Below are 14,322 nucleotides of genomic sequence, written 5' to 3'. Positions count from 1 at the left end.
TAAGTTTAAATTAATGAACTGAAATGGAATGTCCCCACCACCAGTAAAAAAAAATAAAGGACTAACTTTAAGAACATATCTTTGTACATTAGATCTTAAATCTTAACACAAAATCCTATAGAAAAAAAAATACATTCTCAGACCCTTAAAGTAGAATACCAAAATACTGAGATACTGTTTTTTTTCCTCCCTCTTCCCCCCAAAAAAAAAACAAAAACAAAATTTTTGGAAACATGACTAGATAAATACATGGCCATAGTGAAGCAGTGCATCAATGCACCCCAACTTTATATAACACAAACCTCACAAATCTTTTGAGCTAGACTTAAAATTAATTAAGTACACCTGAGAATGGGTGAGTCAAGGAAGCAGAAGCTTTTCAATTAAGCTCCAATTAGGCTTACATTTTAACAACTTCATAAGCCAAACCTGAAGATTATTCACTCATTCATTGCTCATATTGAGTGTGGTTTTAAACAGGCTGGCTGCTAAATTTTAGTCTTACAACTATGATAGTGTAATAACTTCAGTCCATGCCTGCTCTTTTCTGACTCTTTGTTTTCATCACTAGTGACCCTACTAGAAGACCTGGGGGGTATTTTTCGTACGTGGATTAGTCGTTTAGCCGAATGTAATTGTTGACGATTTGGCCTGATCTTGGATCTGTCGGTTTTTCGAAACTCTTGCTGGAAGTGTTGTCACAGCAACACATCCTACTCCTCAAACCTGCTCAACGCAGGTTTGTTCTATGTAAACAAGGATTAGTTTACACACGTAATCAGTGACGGTGCGTGGAAGTCATCCAGTCATGGCTTCGCCGTTCATGAATGAGCGACCAATAAATATTGGTGCGCAAATTATACGAAGAGAATTTCATATAGAGAGGGTTTTGCGTGATCGGCAAGATCCTTTATTGCTCCTGGAGGAAATTCTTTTCGAAAGATACCGCTTTAGCCGAGGGGGAATATTGTACCTCAAAGATTTATTAGCACCTTATATTCGAAGTCAAACTAGGCGACGTCGCGCTCTCACAACCACACAGACAGTATACATTGCTTTGAGGTTTTTTACAAGCGGCACTTTTTTTATATACTGTAGGCGATGCGGAAAATCTAACTAAAAGTGCAGTTTGCCAGGCAATTCGTAAAGTCTGTTTGGCTCTGAAATATTTCCTTCGGGTTTTCATAGTGTTTCCTGGACACCTGCGTATGCAGACAATAAAAGAGGCGTTTCATGCCATTGCAGGTAGGTAATACACAGGTAAAAACACCCACAGTTCCATGAAGAATCTCACAATCAGCCTAACATTCTCATTACCCAGGATTTCCAAATATGATTGGGGCACATGGGACTGATCAGAGTGGAGTTTGATCAAATATTATTTGGAAAATGTACCTCTCCTCCAGACACAGTGTCTGAATAACAGAATAGAAAAAAACAAAGCTAACCTTTACAAGTATAAATTACACTGGCTGTTACAAACGGGAATCAAATGTATGTTTTTATTCTAAAATAGTAAGAATACGAGCAGCTCAGTTCTCAAAATGGACTCGCCTGGGATAAAACCAGCAAAGCTTTGATTACAAGTCAGCAGCTGATACTGTTGTGCCACCGACTCTTTCATTCCAATTGCGTGTCAATCTCGCAGGTAAACGCGGGTTGTTTTTCTGCAGTTATATTTTTGAATAAAAGCGCATTTGTTCTGTTATATTTGTACCTGTTGTGAAAGTGTTTCTTTGATATTTGGACTTTAGGTTTCACACATTATAAACTCCATGTCTACATTTTGTCAATTATTACTAAAATATGAAAAACGTTTCTGTTTTAACGACGTGTTTACATAGATCGTTGTAGACACGGAACACACACGAAATGCATGTGTTCCAAATGATGATATAGTATTTATAAAAGGTGTCATTTTGCTTGACTTCTCACTCTATACAGCTCCAAGCAACTGACACACAGGTAAACAGATTTGAGCTGAGAAAACTGTGCGGCAGTGGGGGATGTGATAATAGGCTGCTTGCTGCTTATCAACACATTTACAGGACAAAAGACGCTGATGGAGAAGTCTGAAGCGATTTAAGGTGGGACGGATCTGCGAGTTTTTTCGTAGGCTCTGGTAATTCTAGTGTTAAGAGAATGGATATATGAATTTCATGTTTGACCACTACCTAGAAATGTACCATTGCTTTTTGTTGGTTGCTTTGATAAAGTATGTATTTACCATTTACTGTGTAATACATTTTTTTTGGCAAAAGGTTGTACAAAAAGGGCAATTATATATGCCGGCTAGTCCCTAACATTTAGGTTATTATTGGTAGTCTAACATCTGGGGCCTCATGTATAAGCAGTGCGTACGCACAAAAATGTTGCGTACGCCTGTTTCCACGCTTACAACACGATGTATAAAAACTAAAGTTGCCGTACAGCTATGCACATTCTCACATCAGCTCAAACCACAGCGTACGCAAGTTTTCATCTCTGTTTTGCAAACTGGCGGCACTCAGCATCAAAGCAGTGCTACTGTTCCTGGGTGGTTTCCCTTTATTTTTTAGATTCACATCCCTGACGCGGCTTTATTAAATACACTGACATTAACCGCATATCGTTTTTCAGTTTAAGGCATCTGATTGTAATTAACCTGTAACCATATAATGGTGCACAGAATGGCCAAACTATTCCAAATACTATGAATATTTTAACCCACTGCATCTGAGTGTGGAATCACAGCTCTACAGCGAGCTGATCAGAAAGCTCTACCGCTGATTATGTCAAGAGTGGAGAGAATTATCTGGGTACAGCTTCTAGCACACGCTGCTTCAAATACATATAGTCTATTTGAACTTCTTCCATTCAGCAAATGCTTCAGAGCCTTTCCTGCACGAACCTTGCGGTTCAGAAATAGTTTCATCCCAAGAGATATAAACGCTGTCAGTCTATCAAGTGAAAATAGTCTCTTTTTGTAGCTCTTTATCTTGGCTCAGACCCTGAGATGAAAGTAATGATGACTATCAGGTTCTTTTCCAAATGACTTTGGCTTTCTTTCCCATTATGTGATGGCTGAACTCTCTCTTTTAAAATTCAGAATGGCATTGCTTTCAAATAGACAGTCTATACTAGGTGAGAGGGTGGAGAGGACGCTGGCGTTGAATGTTCGCCGCTTCTCCCTCTAAGTCTGAGTTTAATATTGCTAATATTGCTAATTTACTATCTTATTTTTAGTGTTAGTTAGTAAGTCTCGTACTTTTCTGAAAATTTTCTTGCTCTGTTTTATCATTTGTCGTGGATTTTACGCATTTTTATCAAGTTTTTGTTGTCTATTTACCTATTGCCTGGACATACTGTTTTATCGTTTGCTGTGGATTCTACGGATTTTTATCAAGTTTTATCAAGTTTTTGTTGTCTACTCACCTCTTGTGTGGATATACTGTTTTACCGTTTGTTGTGGATTTTGCGGCGCTGTCTGGATGGCATCCCTTTCTCCCTCCCAGTTGGAATGGTGCTTAGCTATTCCAGTTTGCAACTTCGCCGACTAAATCCTGTAACCACTCCTGGAATTAACATCCCTATCATTAAAGAACTTGGACTTCTTCGCTGTCCTCGTTACATTCATAGAGGCTCTGGTCGAAAGTTAATTTTCCATAATCAGCAAAAGTGCTCTGCTTCCAACATTCCATCTTTTTGGTCACTTGTCGCGCGTTTGATGCATCATCAGAGCACCGTTGTTTCAGCTACTATCAACACTAGAAGTATCGCGAGATCTCTGCACTTTAGCATGAGAAACACCCAAGCCATTGTGAGAAATACCGCGAGATCCTTACATCCCCGGCTGGATTTATTTTGTGGAGTGGATTCTAAGCTCCGTGGAGTGGATTGTAATGTTTTGAGACCTGTACAGAGATTTACTCCACAATCACTGGTCAAATTTGAACTGTTTAATTCTCAATCCATCAGCAATAAATCCACACTGATTGAAGAACACATTAGGGAGAAGGGACTTGACTTCATGTGTCTGACAGAAACCTGGCACCAGTCAGAGGCTTACTCTGCCTTAAATGAAGTGTGTCCATCTGGCTACAGTTATTTGGAGGCAGCTCGCAGCACTGGGTGTGGTGGTGGTCTAGCCATCATCTATCGTCAGGTCCTGGGGGTGTCCCCTATTTTGTTACCTGTAACATCTTCCTGCGAGTGTCTTGCATTTAAATGCAAGCCCCCTTTTCCTATGACTGTTCTTCTTATCTATCGACCTCCAAAACCCAACTCTGCCTTTATTCCGGAAATCACTGATCTTCTCATAACACTTTGTGCCACCTCTGCTAACATCATAATCCTGGGAGATATAAATATTCATGTTTATAATCCTAAAGGTTATCTCATTGTTGATTTTCTTGAGCTGTTAGATTCTCTCAACTTACAACAATATGTTGATGTCCCCACACATTCTAGGGGACATACACTTGACTTGGTTATTTCAAACTCTGCTTTAATTTGTAATTTACAGGTTTATGATTTTGGTATTTCAGACCACAAAGTAGTGTCAATGGAGCTGCCCCTTTTCTCCCCTTGTACCAAACCAAAACGACAGATTCATTTTAGAAATTTGAAGAACATCAATGTGGATGCCTTGGCCCTGGACTTTAAACTTCTTTCTTCTGACCTTACCAGTTCCAGCTCTGTTGCTGACCTTGTGGATCTCTACAACCAGTCTCTGAGCAGTCTCCTGGACTTTCACGACCCTTTAACATCTAGGTCCGTCTCATTTTCATGCTCAGCACCTTGGTACACCTGCAAGCTACGAAAAATGAAGGCGGCTGGGCATGTCCTTTAGCGGCGGCTCAAGGCTTCTGGGTTGACTGTTCACAAACAGGCCTATAGGGAACATCGGAGGGCGTATGCAGAAGCTTTGAAGGTTGCACGGTCCAGGTTCTATTCTACCATCATTAGAAATAGCTCCAGGGATCCTAAAACACTTTTTTCAACTATAAATCATCTTCTTAAACCTCCTTCATGTGCTCATTCCGAGGCCACTAATGAGAGGTGTAATTTGCATATTAATTTTTTCAAACAAAAGGTTTATAACATCCGCTTACACCTCTCTACCATGGATATTCTGTTCTCCCCAACTATCGATCCGCTGCCTGAGACTGTCCAGCCCCTTTGCTCCTTCTCTGTTGCCACACGGGAAGAGGTGGAGGACGTCATCAGGAAAATGAAACCGTCTACCAGTTCTCTGGACCCTTTTCCCTCAGTCTTGCTAAGGGCCAGTATTTCTGCTGTTTCTCCACTTATCACCAGGATTATAAACCATTCCCTTTTGGCTGGCCATATTCCTTCTGCACTAAAAACTGCTGTCATCAGACCTCTACTGAAAAAACCCACCCTGGATCCTGAAGTTCTCTCTAACTATAGACCCATCTCTAATCTTCCATTTCTCTTTAAAGTTCTGGAAAAAATACTTGCAGTACAACTTCATGATCATCTCAAATTGAATAACCTATTTGAAAAGTTCCAGTCTGGTTTTCGCCCTGGCCATAGCACCGAAACAGCCCTGGTCAGGATCACTAATGACCTTCTGATGTCAGCAGAAACTGGTTCTCCTTCTTTACTCATTCTCCTTGACCTGACAGCTGCTTTTGATACAATTGATCATAATATTCTTCTTCACCGTCTGCAATACACCATTGGACTTTCAGGAAATGTTCACAATTGGTTTACATCTTATTTGACCGGTAGAACTGAGTATGTCGTCCTTGGCAATGCAAAATCTCACACCCACAACGTCACCTGTGGTGTCCCACAGGGCTCTGTGTTAGGCCAATCTTTTTCATCATTTAGAGGCTCCCCTTTGGAAGTGTCATTAGCAGACATGGTCTATCTTTCCATTGCTATGCCGATGACACTCAGCTTTATCTTAGGACTACCCCCACCTCCTCTACTGCTCCTCTGCCAACATCTACACTGACTATTTGTTTGGAGGAAATAGAGGCATGGATGAGGCTTAATTTCCTTCAGCTGAACAGATCTAAAACAGAAGCCATTTTAGTTGGCACACCACACCATCTTCATTCTTCTACCATCACCAGTATCACTTTCTCTGGTCAAAACATTCCTCTTTCTACATTTGTTACCAATCTGGGTGTTAAAATGGACTCTCAACTCAACTTTTGACACCCACATTAAACATCTCTGTAAGTCATCTTTTTACCATCTCAGGAACATTGCTAAACTTCGTCCAACACTTACCCTGGTAGATGCAGAGAGGCTTGTCCATGCCTTTGTCTCGTCCAGGCTGGATTACTGTAATGTGGGATTGGGATTCCTGGCAAGAGTATCCACAGACTCCAGTACATTCAGAACAGCGCTGCCAGGATCCTGATGAGGGTGCAAAAACATAGCCACATCACTCCTATCTTGAAAACACTTCACTGGCTCCCTGTACCAGTTAGAACAGAGTACAAGGTTTCCCTCCTTACCCATCAGTGCATCTATGGATCTGCTCCCCTGTATTTACAGGAACTCCTTATCCCTCATACTTCCTCACGCACCCTCCGTTCTGTGCATACTAACACTCTTCAAGTTCCCAGAACTAAGCTTAGCAGTATGGGTGATAGGGCCTTTTCTTTGGTGGTGCCGAGGCTGTGGAATTCTCTCCCTGACTGCCTGAGAGCCCCACAGTTGACTGATATTTTTAAACTTTTTAGAAAGACATTTTGTTAAATTATTTTTTATAGATTATCTTGTTTGTTAATTTATTCTTATTTTGTAGCACTTTGAGATTGTTAAATATAAAGCGCAATATAAATAAAATGTATTATTATTATTATTATTAAGTGCTCCAGGTAGAACTGTTTCTACTTATAAGTATAATTACCTCACTGTAAATTTGCATTGCAGTTGTAATATTGCACATCCTGGGCCACTTACACTTTCATATTGTATACTTTTCATTTTTTTATTGTATTATTATTAGTGTTTTGTTGTTATTTTACCATTTTATAGGGAAATAAGTTAATGGAGGATCTGCATATTGAATCACATTGTACCATACAATAACAATAAAGGGATTCAATAGAAGAGAGCACATATTCACAGATGATGACAACTGGCGTCTAAGTCGATTTAGATTTCCAGGCGCTATCTTCTTGATATCATTTTTCAGAAGAAATGCAGTAAAGTATATATATTACATCATAATGATATATTTTTAACATCATTTAAATAATGTATACTGTTATTAAACGTGTGGACACAGTGGACAGCGATAGTGATGAACTGGCGCCCCGTTCAGGTCCTGTCTCGCGCTGTATGCTTCCTGGGACTGACATGAGTGACCCTGGATGGATAGATGGATAAAATAATTAAACATGTACTATGAATATATTTCAATGTTCCTTAAAAGTTTTTAAGAAACGGCGTTCTAAGCTTACAGATGGCTTGAGATTTATTAAACAGCTGATTGTGTGGCGATTGGTTACTTGGAGAAAGAAAAGGAAGGACATGAATTAGGGGTTAGTACGTTTGAAAGAGACAGTACTTCTGTGATAAATTATTTCATCGAGGGTCGCACACGGCGCAGCAAGCATCTTGCGGGAGGTAGGAAAAATCTCTGGACAGGGCATCAGCTCATCACTACCCCGAGCCACTGTGGCCCTATGTTTAATACATGCTTTAATTCATTTTATCATTATAATGATACTAAGTATGCATCTTAGTATTTACCGTGAAAAGGAGAGTTGTAGCCCATTGCCTGAGTGTCATATGGAAGCTTATTAGGGTACAGAGAAAAGAAAAAAAATAGGGACACAGTGTAAAAAAAAGGTTGAAATGTCAACTGTAATCTCAAACTTTCCACTTTAATCACAGTTTATTTTGTCATTAAAGTAGAATGTCATAAACTTCATCTTAAAAATGTTTAATTTACTAGTTTCTCAAATCCCATCGTAACTAAAGTAGCTCATTAAATGCTTCATATTCTCTGTGTTCTTCTACGCACTCTATCTGTGTGAATCACTACGTGGTTCTTAAACAGGCTTTCTGTTACGCCGACAGGACACAGAATACATTACATTCATGATATTACAGCTCTCTGAACAATTTAAATACTAAGATATATACTTGATATTTTTATGATATCAAGTATCAGGAATTAAAGCATGTATTAAACGTGGAGGCATGGTGGCTCAGTGGAAGCGACAAGCTGGCTCCTCGTCCAGAGATTGTTCCTGCCTCCTGCAAGTTGCTTGCTGCGCTGTCCCTCAATGAAATAATTTATTGCAGCAGTACTGCCTCTTTCAAACGTACTAACCCCCAATTCCTGTCCTTCCTTTTCTTTCTCCAAGTAACTAATCGGCATACAATAAGTTCTTTAATAAATGTAAAACCATCTCTAAGCTTAGAATGCCAATTCTTCAAACCTTTTAAGGAACATTGAAATGTCTTTGTAGTACATGTTTAATTATTCCATCCATCTATACATCCATGGTCATGCCAGTCCCAGCAAGCATACAGCGTGAGACAGCATCACCGTGCCCACACATTTAATTGTTAACAGTATGCATTATTTAAATGAAGTTAAAAATGTATCTGTATAATGTAATATACATACTTTACTGCATTTCATCTTAAAAATGATATCAAGAGCTCCAAGAAGATAGGGCTTAAAAATCTAAATCGGCTTAGAAGCCAGTCATCATCATATGTAAATACTGTATGCTCTTTCTTCTATTGAATTCAATTGAATACCTTTATTGTTATTGTATGGTACAATGAGATTCAATATGCAGATCCTCTATAAACTTATTTTCCTATAAAATGCTAAAATAACAGTAATAATAATAATACATAATACTTTAAAAAACAATAAAACATATACAATAAGAAAGCATAAGTAGAATATATACGTACATACAGTATAGTGCAAATGGTTCATAATGTGGCTCAGGTTGTGCAAGATTACAACTGTAGGGCAAGTTTACAGTGAGGTGATTGAACTTATAAGTACAAACAGTTCTACCAGGAGCACTTGATGGAATGATGGAGTACGTTTAGACCTCTTGGGAAGAAACTGTTTCTGAACCTCGAGGTCATTACAGGAAAGGCTGTGCGCATGGCTGCTAGATGCTGTATCCTAATAATCCCCTTTCTGATCAACTGCTGTAGAGCTGTGATTCCACACTCAGATACAGTGGGTTAAAATACTGAGAGTGGTGCACTGACAGTAACAACACTAAAGTAACTATGGTATTTGAAATAGTTTGGCCATTCCCTGGACCATTATATTGTTACAGGCTGATTACAACCAGATACCTTGATGCCAGTGTATTTGATAAAGCCACATCAGGGATGTGAATCTAAAAAGTAAAGGGCAACTGCACAAGAACAGTAGCACTGCTTTGACACTGGACGCTGCCACTTTGCAAAACCAAGCCAAAAACTACCAGTGGATTGAGCTAGCGTGAGAATGTGCATGGCTTTACGGCAAGTTTAGTTATCATACATTACGATGTGAGTGTGGAAATGGGCGAACGCAACATTTTTGCACTTATGTAACGCTTATACATGAGGCCACAGATCCTTTTAGCCATGTGCTAAATTTCATTCACTGGTACTTTAAAGGAATATTCCACTCAAGAATATCTTTTCTTTATTTTTTATTTATCTCTAATTCTTGGATTTACTGACTTTTACCCCTATTTTTGCTTAAGATTCCACTTTCTGGTTTGTGATTTGAATATCTCTGCTTTTGCTTTTTTTATTACCGTCTTACCATTTGTGGTCTTTTTTATTCTTTAAAATAAATCCTTTGAATATTAAAAGAGATTTTTTTTTAGTATGGGACAAGATGTTTTGCAGTTTTCCTATCTTCCTTATTAAAGACATTTTTTAGCTTTGATATTTGGGCCCATTTATGGGTTTGTGAAGACTGGATGGAAGACATTTGAGTTTGGGGGTAGGCTGCCTGTGGGCCCTGACCCGTAAAAGGGCAGGTCTTGGTTTTGGTTGCTTTTTGATTCCCACATTCCTTATTGCTATTTACTGGCAGGAGTCATTAAAAATAATTTAGTCTCTGCCAACTTTTTACATCACCGGTGTTAATGCAAGCATATCACATGTCGATGGATGTTGTTATCAACAGCAATGCCGTTGCCTACAACAAAATAGAAGATGGCAGAGTGCATACTACTGTGTGGACAAGACATTACACAATGGTGATACAGTAACAAAATAGAAGTAACCATACATTTTATTAATATTAGCAATACCTAAACCAATATTAAAATTAAATATCAAAACTGTAAGTACAGGCACAAAAACATGATTGTATAAATCAACTTTACTTACAATTTCATAACATATAATCTACTACTGTTGTATGATAGGCACTGCACTTTACTTCTATCCAGTTCACACTGCAACAGACAGCTGCAGATGAACTAATTTTCACATTTGTTTCAACATAAAAAAATAAAATGTGTCATCATTTTTCGCTTAAGCCCAATTACAAATACATTACAGCTGAATGGATCAGAGCTGTCAAAATATAGATAATCGGTACCTTCCTTATCAAGAACCAGTACCAAAAAAGAAGTGCACATCACTAGTGTAATTTTGGTGTGACATCCTGTAAACAGATGTGTATAAATGGAAAGTTCTTATACGACTTTTTGCAATGTTTATAAATCTATATTAAACTGAAAAAGTCTGAAAAATTGTTACATATTTTAAATCTTTCATGCTGAAAAGACAAGTCCCAAGAGCTCAAGTCAAAGGTACTTAGATAGGTTTTCAATAAATAAACCTTAGAAATGGTATTTAATAAGCATCATGCTAAGTAATCTAAGTAATGTCATATTTTATATTATCTTTTATTCTCACTTGACATTCTCAAGGGTCAGTGTGCTTCGACAGAAGTTTAAAATAGCATTCTTGCTGTGCTGTAAGAAGCCAAAGCACATAAAATAACAGAACTCTTATGTGAAAATCTCTAAAAGCAAAAACTGTGAGCAGCCTTTCTAGCTCTGTAAATGAACCTAACCCTTTCTTCTCTTTGTTCACACGCTATTTTTGTAGTTGTGGCATTCACTCTCTTTCTTTATTTCTTCCAGGTTGTCCTACAATCCTCACTATCTCCTTCAATTTCTCTCTAGCCCAACAACAACCCCCATGGTATTTCCATTTAAATCCCCCAAAACACAGAGTGCTGGAGTTCCAGAAAATATCACTTCCTGTGTCTAACACAGTCCCTTAGGAAAAATTATTATATTAAAATTATTATAAGCAGCCTTTGGTAGGGATTGTGTGTTGGTTTGCCTGCTACTTGAAAACTTTACAGTTGTTACTTAAGTGTTTATTTTTGCCATAACATTTTAAATGCACACACTGAAATTGTGAGTGAAGAGTGTGTGTACAGATCGCCAGCTTGAGGAGGTGAAGAGGCTGTAGCAGCAGGTGTAGCACACTGTAGCAAAGGGACAGTAAATAATCAGCCTGCTTTGTATTTAATACTATAAAAATAATCACTTAAGCAGTAAAAAAAAAAAAGTTACACTGCATACAAGCAAACATGTGGAATACACCAAGGGTAAGCAGCACACATAAGAGGTACAAGCAGGTATTGCAATGATAGTTTGGGATACAAATGAAGAAGAAATCAATAAAAAAAATGGAAAGCAGACAAGAGTAAGGGAGAGTGTTGTACCGTGTATTCATCTACTAGGCTCCTGTGGCTAGTAGATGTACAGCAATGATAATAAACCCTTTCAAAGAGTGAAATTCCTGGATTTTTAAGGTCTTTTCAAAATAGGAACAATTGGCTTCAGTGCTTCAATTCCCAGCATATGACCATGTAAATACACTAACTTTACAATTATTTTCCTGAATGAGATTCAGAACTGTTAATATGTTGACAATGTGTGTCATTGATGTTGATGAAAAAAGAGTTGCAAGAGTCTGGAAACATAGAAGGTGGTAGAAGGGAAGAATTAATGTTTCTATTAACATGAGAGTTCAACAACTTCACCCAATCAGTGTGATTAGATGATTCTTCTTGTGTGTCATGCAGGTTAGGTAGTGAGAGCAGTACAGAGTTCTTCTGATGGAACTATAATGGAAGATTGGTTCTTGCTTTCCACAAAATAAGAAACCTAAGGGTTTATATTGAGAAACCCTGCTGCAATAGTTTCCCTTTTTTTCAATTAATTATTTATTGACTGGTCACTTAGCCCGTTACAATAACGGGTGCTAGAACAGTAGTGCATAAACATTAGTAGGAACAGTCTATATTAAATGGCAAGGGACTTTGACCTCATTCTTTTTGTTGGTCGTATTTTTCTTTCTTTCAGCCTTTCTTTTGTTGATGTTTACTTGCTGAGCTGACCGTTCTTCGTGGGCTGCCGCCCTGTATTGTGTGCTTTTAATTTTCTGTGACAGTAATACTGGCTTGTACGTCCGTAATATACCTTTAATTTTCTCTGGCGGTAATACAGACGTGCGTGTCGGTAATATGCCTTTACTCTCCTCTGACAGTAATACTGGCTTGTATGTGGCTGTAATATGCGTCACTGTATTGTGTACCTTTAATTTCCTCTCGCAGTAATACTGGTTTGTATTTCCGTAAAACGCCTCTAACTTTCTCTGACAGTAATATCGCACATCGCACCGTGCCCCGCACATGCGCACTTCACCAGAAGCCCCACGCATGCGCACTTCACCAGAAGACACACACACAAGGACACCTGGACGCACAAAGGGATTTTATTAAAGAGGATATGATTTTGATAAGATATGATACATAGCAATGTAAAAACAGGAAAACATAAACAGTATGTCAAATTACAGATAAGTTAAAGAAACACAAATTACAAACTGTTATAAAAATAATTTACTTATGTTATACATTAGAGAGTTTGTAAACACCAGTCCCCCAATCCCCGCCAAGAATCCTTGACTTTATCTGAAATGCAATTTAATATATTTTGAAATCACTTCTTGTTAAATTTCCTGTTTTTTCAATGAGATTTAATGTCAATTTAAAATATCTTGAAATGTATTTGAGATATATGAAAATAAGTAGGAAGTAACTTTTGAGATATCTTGAAATGCATGTTAGATATCTTGAAAATGCATAAGAACCTATTTTGAGACATCCGACTGTGCATTTCAGATATCTTAAATTGTATTGTTGATTTCTGAAAATGGCACTTAGATATCTTGAAGTTACTAAGTATCTTTTTAAAGATATCTTAAAATGTAATTGAGCTATTACAAAGTAAAATTTGAGATATTTTGAAATACATTTTAGAGATCTGAAATGGACCAGAGACACATTTGAGATATGTAAGAATGTATTTTAAACATTTGAACTGTAAGTCAAAATGGGGCATCTAAAATGCACTTAAAGAAACAAAATAACATCCAGACCTTTTTGAGATATCTTAAAATAGATTCCTGTCCATTTTCAGATATCGGAAATTTGATATGTCAAAATAATTACCCACTCATTTTCATGTAAATTTGTTAACTTCTGATTATTTTGTGTCCTTCCCAATATTCCATTAAGGTTCTTTGTCTATTGTTAATTTTATGTTTTGTTTGAAGTTTACTTTTCACAAAGTAGTCACTCAAGTCGTGAATAGTGTAAATTCTACGCACGGCGTTATGCATGAGGCCCCTGGTCTTCCTAGTTTTAGACAGTGGTCGAGATGTTTCATTATTTCTAGTCCCTTATTTATGTCTATATTGGTATATAAATTTGTGACATTCTTTGTAAACAGTGGTGTAGTTTTATGAATTTGTAACCCTCTAATTTTACTGGCAAAATCGTACCTTTGATGCATCATAGATAATGGGTGTAGGTGGTAATCCAGAAATTCTGTTGTTGTGTATGTTGCAATTGAGCAGTTGGAGAGAAGTGGTCTCCCTACAAGGATTTCTGACAGTACATTACACGCCTCTTGTTTTTTGTGAAGTTTTTGGAAGTATGTAAAACTTTCTGAACTTCAGTATTTTGTACTGTTCAGGTAAGTTGCTTGTCTTTCTTCTATAAGGCCTATAGCTCTCACATTTTCTATGACGTCAGTTACTTCTTTCTGTGTGTCATGGTGTATTGGGATTATTATTTTGCAAGTATTAATTTTCATCATTTAATTGAGTTAGTGTTGAAGTTAAAGTTAATAACTCATTACATTGTTATTTTAATTATTATTACATGTAAAAAGACTTCAGACTCAGGCAACAGGTACATTTTCTATTTAATTAAGGGAGGCTCTAACCAAAAAATATTTTAAATTCTTGTTTCTTCTATAGGCGCCTATAGGTCTA

The sequence above is a fragment of the Erpetoichthys calabaricus genome, chromosome 2 (genome assembly GCF_900747795.2).
Source record: "Erpetoichthys calabaricus chromosome 2, fErpCal1.3, whole genome shotgun sequence".
Lineage (NCBI taxonomy): Eukaryota > Metazoa > Chordata > Cladistia > Polypteriformes > Polypteridae > Erpetoichthys > Erpetoichthys calabaricus.
The sequence above is the reverse complement of the archived record's forward strand: the minus strand, read 5'-3'. Positions refer to the sequence as shown.